The sequence below is a fragment of the Phascolarctos cinereus genome, unplaced genomic scaffold (genome assembly GCF_003287225.1).
Source record: "Phascolarctos cinereus isolate Bilbo 61053 unplaced genomic scaffold, phaCin_HiC Scaffold_9;HRSCAF=440, whole genome shotgun sequence".
Taxonomy (NCBI): Eukaryota; Metazoa; Chordata; class Mammalia; order Diprotodontia; family Phascolarctidae; genus Phascolarctos; species Phascolarctos cinereus.
Window position 1 is genome coordinate 142,790,526 of NW_027556402.1, and position 6,428 is coordinate 142,796,953.

The following is a 6,428-nucleotide window of genomic DNA, read 5'->3' on the forward strand; positions in this document are numbered from 1 at the left end:
ATAACTATGACTCACTTTTGGTGTTCCACATGATAAAACACATTCAGGAATCTAGAAAGCATTGATAAAGATTATAAAGTGTTGGTAAGAACTTAAAGCCTTAGAGACACAGGGGGTATTTTAATCACTGCTATCAAGCAAAGGCAAGGAAGAGTTTCAGAAAAGGCAGATTTGGGAAATTAACAATTAGTTGAAAAGATAACATAAGAATTGTATTTGGATTTCTGGACCATGACTTAAAAGACCAATGAATGAATCATACACAAAAGACTTTCAAAAGGATTATGGGAGTTGAAGGAGAGTGAAAACTGCATATGTGTATATGTGTGTACATATATTCATATATGTGTGTATATATATATCTCTGTGTATATATACATATATACATATACACACATATATTCATATATGTGTGTATATATATCTCTGTGTATATATACATATATACATATACACATACATACATATATAAATGCACATGTATACATATGCACATACACACATACATACATATATACGTGTGTGTGTGTGTGTGTGTGTGTGTGTGTGTGTGTGTGTGTGCCAAGCTAGGTACCATAGCAAGCTACTCAAGAAAGTAAGTCCAAGAACCAGAGACAGAAGAGAGAAATGCAGTACATAGACTTTGGTCTCAGGGTTGCAGGAGTCTCCTTGGCTAGGTCTTTTCTCATAAAATTACTTGACTTTCTAGGGTAATATGATGACATTATGCCTTGCTCAGTTGCTATTTGATCCGCAATTAGCAGATTCCTCTCAACACTAAATAAACAAAAGATGCCCTCATTCATTGCCTGACATAATAATAACTTGACATTCACTTTAAAATGTACAAAGCATTTTATATATATTTTCTCATTTATGGCCATGAGGTTAAAATTACAGGTCTTGTCATTCTCACTTTTCAGATGAAGAAAGGAAGCTCAGTAAGGTTAAGAGCTTTGCACAAGGTCACATAGCTAGTAAATAGCTTTCAGACATGAAGATCAACCTAGGTCTTCCTGACTCCAAGCTTAGCAGTCTATCCATATTACCACTCAGCAACTTCTTGTCCATTCCTTTCTTTTTAGGACCACAGCCCGAGAGCTGGAAGAGTCCTCAGAGTGTCTCTAACACAACTCCCTCATCTTGCAGATGAGAAAACTGAGACCCAATAAGGTAAAGTGACTTGTTCAAGTTTCACAAGTACAAGAAAGAAATAAGATCCAAAATCAGGTCTCTGATTCCAAAAATAATTCTACTGTGCCATGTAACTTTCTCTATATATATAGCTAACTGTTCTCTTATCACCGCAGATCAGACTCCAGACATCTAGTTGCATCATGCAATTTGGCTCTTTCAACATGTCCTATTATCTGATTTCTATAGTCTCAGTTAATCATTTTTCAATTGTGATCCCATTTGGGGTTTTCTTGACGAAGATATAGAAGTAGTTTGCCATTTCCTTCTCCAACTGAGATAAATAAGGTTAATTGACTTGCCTAGGGTCTAGTAAGTATCTGAGATTGGATTTGAACTCAGGAAAATAAGTCTTCCTGACTCCCAGCACAACACTCTATCCATTGCACCTCCTAGCTGCCCGTTTCTATATTTTTTTGGACACATATTCATTAATGGAGGTAACACAAATTTTGATAAGCTTAACAACATAATTGATATAGGCAGTAAAGGACACAATAATTATTAATCTTTTAAAATAATGCAAGATTAGAATATAGTGTGATTTAGTGGAAGAGTTCAATAAGTCAGAAGAACTAGTTTATAATCTCCTCTCTGCTGCTATTGCTAACCAAATTATTGTCTGGTTCTTGGATATGGCATTTCACTTCTGTAGACCTGTAAAATGGGAGTGTTGGATTAGACAGCTTCTAACTTACTTGCAAGTACTATGATCCTGCTTATGTGTTTTAATCACATAAATACATTGAGAGCACAACCTTTTGTGGAATAACAGGAAACTAAGTGTTGTTCTACAGTGTACCAGAAAATACATAATTGTGATGGAACTGGTTGAATCACAGCTTAAATGCAAGTGTCTGAAGATATTTGATGTGGAGTGTCAGATTATTTTATTCCAATGACTTGGCATCTTTAGCCCACAGAATTGTAAAATAAAGTACCATCTCTTACAATGAAATAGATCTAGGACTGCCTTATAAAAAAAAAAGATAGGACTCTGTCTATTACTCATGAAACCACACATGTATTGCTTTTATAAAGGACTTTCTAATGGGAACCACATATTGCAGAATCTCAAACACTGCAGCTTAGATTAGCTTGTACCAAGCATAATTTGGGGACATTTCCTATGGAACTGTGACACGTATTGCTTAATTCTGAAGGTAAAAGACTTTAAAATGTGCTGCTTGTATGAAATGAACTGTCAGAAAATTATGATTTAGTCTAGACTTTCTGCCAATAGAACAAATAAATAGTATTCACTTGGCATTAGAGGGGACCAAAAAGTAATGAGCTATGTTTCCACATTCTGACATCACCCATAATGGGTGATGAAGACAATATACAGAAAATGTGAAATCGAACTCTGTTCTGTGTGATTTATTGCAAGATAAATAAATAAAACAGCTATGAGATTAAAATTATATGATCCCAGCAGCTGACAATTTGGAAAATGTACATATATATTCAGGTAAGAGAATTGCAAAAACCACAGGCCTGATCTATCACATTTATTCCTTGAACATCTCTAGTTCACAGAAAATTAATTGTTATACAAGTGCATCAGATTTTTGTATCCATTTGAGGTCTTAGAGGCATTTACAAAATAGTTACTCTGGCAAATAATGTGTGAAAAGAAAAAAAGTCAACAAATATTTAAAAAGCGTGTAAAATCTTTATTTCATTTTCATTCAAACTCATACAATAGAAGCCTTTAAGCCTAAGTTAAACTCTCTGGGACAGGCAAAGAGGAACAGGAGAAAAGCAAAAGGGGTTTGGGACAAATGATAGCATAAGGTCCCCATAGCCAGATAAGGGAGGCTCTAACCTAGGCTCACTTGCATATCCTCCCTTCAGTGTGACAATTTTTTAGGCCACAACAAGGAGAAGGTCAATGATTTTGCTGAAACAAGCAGTCTTGAGGCTCCATCACCCAGCACACCCATGCCACATCAAGTTCTCATCATTCTTCCTGTACAATGGTTAGAACATCTGAGTTCTTCCTCATCCACACCCAGATAGCTCAGCCCAGCTGGCCAGAGTCTATGGTTTTAATAAAAAGGAATGAGGGCTCACTTAGGTACGTATAATTTGCTTCCCATCTGTGATGTCAGAAGTAGGGAGAAGTTAGGGATTAGTCAGGAAGTCCCTACTCTAGATGTACAGGGCATGGAAATTTCCAGACACAGGCGCAGAAGGAGGCTGCCTATTGCAAGTAACCATTATAGTTCTAAAGATGTAAAACTAATAAACATATAGATATAATTTTTAAGCCAGAAATTTTTTCAGACTACCCCAACAAGGAATGACCAAAGTTTACCATAGTCTGGCAGGATCCACAATCAGTGAGGGGCTAGATATATTAAGGGGAAGTTAAACATTCCTCTTAGCCACGAGAAACAGAATTGGAACCAATGGAAAATAGAGGAACACAGGTAAGATCAATATTAAAAAGACAGTTCTAATCATTAGAACTGTACAGAAATAGAACAAATGTCTTCCTAAGGTAGTAAGCTCCCTTCAGTGGAGGTGTTCAAGCAGACACTATAAAACCACTTGTCAGTGGATTATCCATGTGTCAGGTAAAATGGAATACATAATCCTTAAAGTCCATCCCAATGCTCAGATTCTACAATTTTGTGCCTTTGAATGCATCTTCCTGTGAAAATTCAGTTTGTCATTATTTCAGCCTTATCAGCATTAAGAGTCTTAGAGATCTTCAGGAATAGACTTATATTATAAACACTTTGCTTTTCAGTTAGAAATGTTTTATTATTGTTGTTATTTTTAATATTAGCCAGTATTTGTTTAATGCTTTAAAGTTTGCTAAGAACTTTATTATTTCTTTTGATTCTCACAACAAATCTGGGACACAGGTACTATTATTTTCCCTGTTTTACAGTGAGGAAACTGTGACAGATAGATATGTGACTTACCCAGCATTACACAAAGGGTAAGTGTCTGAGGTCATATGTTAATTCAGGCTTTTCTAACTCCAGGACCAGTGATTTATCCTCTCTAAGGAACTAGCTTTCAACATTGTTACTGTTTTGCTTTGTTTCTGTTTGGGTGTGGGACTACATTTTTAGAGGCCTTATCTTTTTTTTTTAATCACTTTTTTTATTAACTGATTTTTGTACTTTTGACCTATTCCTTATAAGCCCCCCATCTGAATCTCTCATCCAGCACTTCATTCCTCCATATTGATTAAGTGGCTTAAAAGGAATTCACTGAAAAACAGTTATGCAGGTTATCATCGATTGGCCTTGCATTGATGCTGCAAGAGCCCATCAACAATATTCTTTCAGTCTGATAAAGGATTAAATCCTGAAAGTACATTACTAATGCTTAAACAATTAAATTTCAAATAAATGCAACAAATCAGTTCTAAACAAGTTTGTCACAAAAGCAGCTGTTTATCCAGTCCCTTTCGCTACAACTTGTTGAATGACATACACACAAAGTATTTGTTGTGTGTGACACCCTTTGTCCCAAAGCAGGGCACTGTCAAGGATATATTTATTACTTTCTCTTGTATTGGTCCACAGTAGGGAGCCCAATGAATAAAACTGTGTTTTATGTCACTTCCAATTTGGGACCAGGTGGCAGGATTAATTGTTTGTTTTCACTCCTTCAACATCTTGCTTGATAAAGGGTTTGATGATATCCTGGCTGAACATGTTTATTCCTGGATGCTGTAAGAAGACTGCAACCGCATTTGTCACTGTACAGAAGTAGTTTTTATTAATGAAGGTGGCTGGTGTCCAGAACATGTCAGTGATCTGATTAATTTAATTTTGTGTTAAGGATGATAGTATGCTCTAAGCATACTTGTAGAAATTATTTTATTTCACTGTGTTAACTGTTGTTTACTGACTGCACGACCTCGGATCTTTCTGAGCCTCAGTTTCCTCACTTATAAAATGAGGGAGTTGGACTAAATGAACCACTGAGGTATGTTCCAAGTAACTAGACATGACACAAAATGGATTAGATAATGTAAAGCAAGATAATAAGATGAAAATGATAGGAACAAAAGGGCCTCAACCAATAAATTGGAGGGAACCCAATGGCCTTTTTTCAAATTAAATGGAAAAAAAACTTAAATAACTATCAGATATTGAATATTAATTATGTGCATGGTCTTATATTATATTAGGCATCTCTAGGTGCCAGCAGAAGGTGGAGAAAATATTAACCCTTGCCCTCATATATTTTATAAACTAAAAAAGATCTACAGATATGAAGCAAGTGGCCACAGGAACCACTGGTGACAGCAAAGAAAAGGCTCAAACTTCACGAATGTTCCCTAGAAATCACAAAGTGGATCCAGCTGCCTGCCACTGCCTGTCAAAGCATATCTTTTTCCCAACCTATCTCCTCACTTATAAGGTGAGCACAGAGCATTAGCCCTGGAAAAAGAACCATTTAAGGTCATCTAGTCTGACTCCTTTATTATGCAAATGGAGCCACTCTGTTTTGATCTCTTTGTTTTTGTATTTTTTGGTGGAGAAGACACCCCATGGGTGTTTTCATTGGTGTGTAACTCTCCATGAAGAGTCTCCCTCTACCAATTCGAAGCAGCAACTCTCTACAAAGTGTGGTCTTGGAGATTTGCATGGGGGCACTGAGTTGTTAAAGCAGGGCTGGGAAACCTGTGGCCTCAAAGACACATGTGGCCCTGTGGGTACTTGGGCAAGGCCCTTTGACTGTGAAGTAACAGAACAATTGGACTCAGTCAAAGGGCCACACCCAAGGACCTAGAGGGCCACGTGCTTTGAGGCCACAGGTTCCCCAGCCCTGAGTTAAAGGTTACTCAGCTAGCATATGCCAGACATAGAACTTGAACCCAGGCCTTCCTGACTTGGAAGAAGACATTTTGTCTATTATAGAATGCTATTTCTCTGTTGTTGTTGTTGTTGTTTTGTTTTTTTGTTTATTTTTTGGTTTTGTTGTTTTTTGTATCTACAGAGCTTAATGTTTCCATAAAAAGGACTCTGGAAGCTTCTTCTGCTCTTCATTCCAACCTTATCAAGAAAGGGCCAAGTATTTGTATTCCTACTTGAGAGATGGAAGAATCTGAACCACCAAGGATTTATGTAGGTTGTTCAATATTTTAGAGTACTTTGTTAGAAAGATGAATATAACCCAGACTTCCTGATACCCCTGTGTGCAATATTACTGTAGTTGAGATCAGAGACTGTTTTAGAAAGTTTGTTTGCTTTTTCATGAAA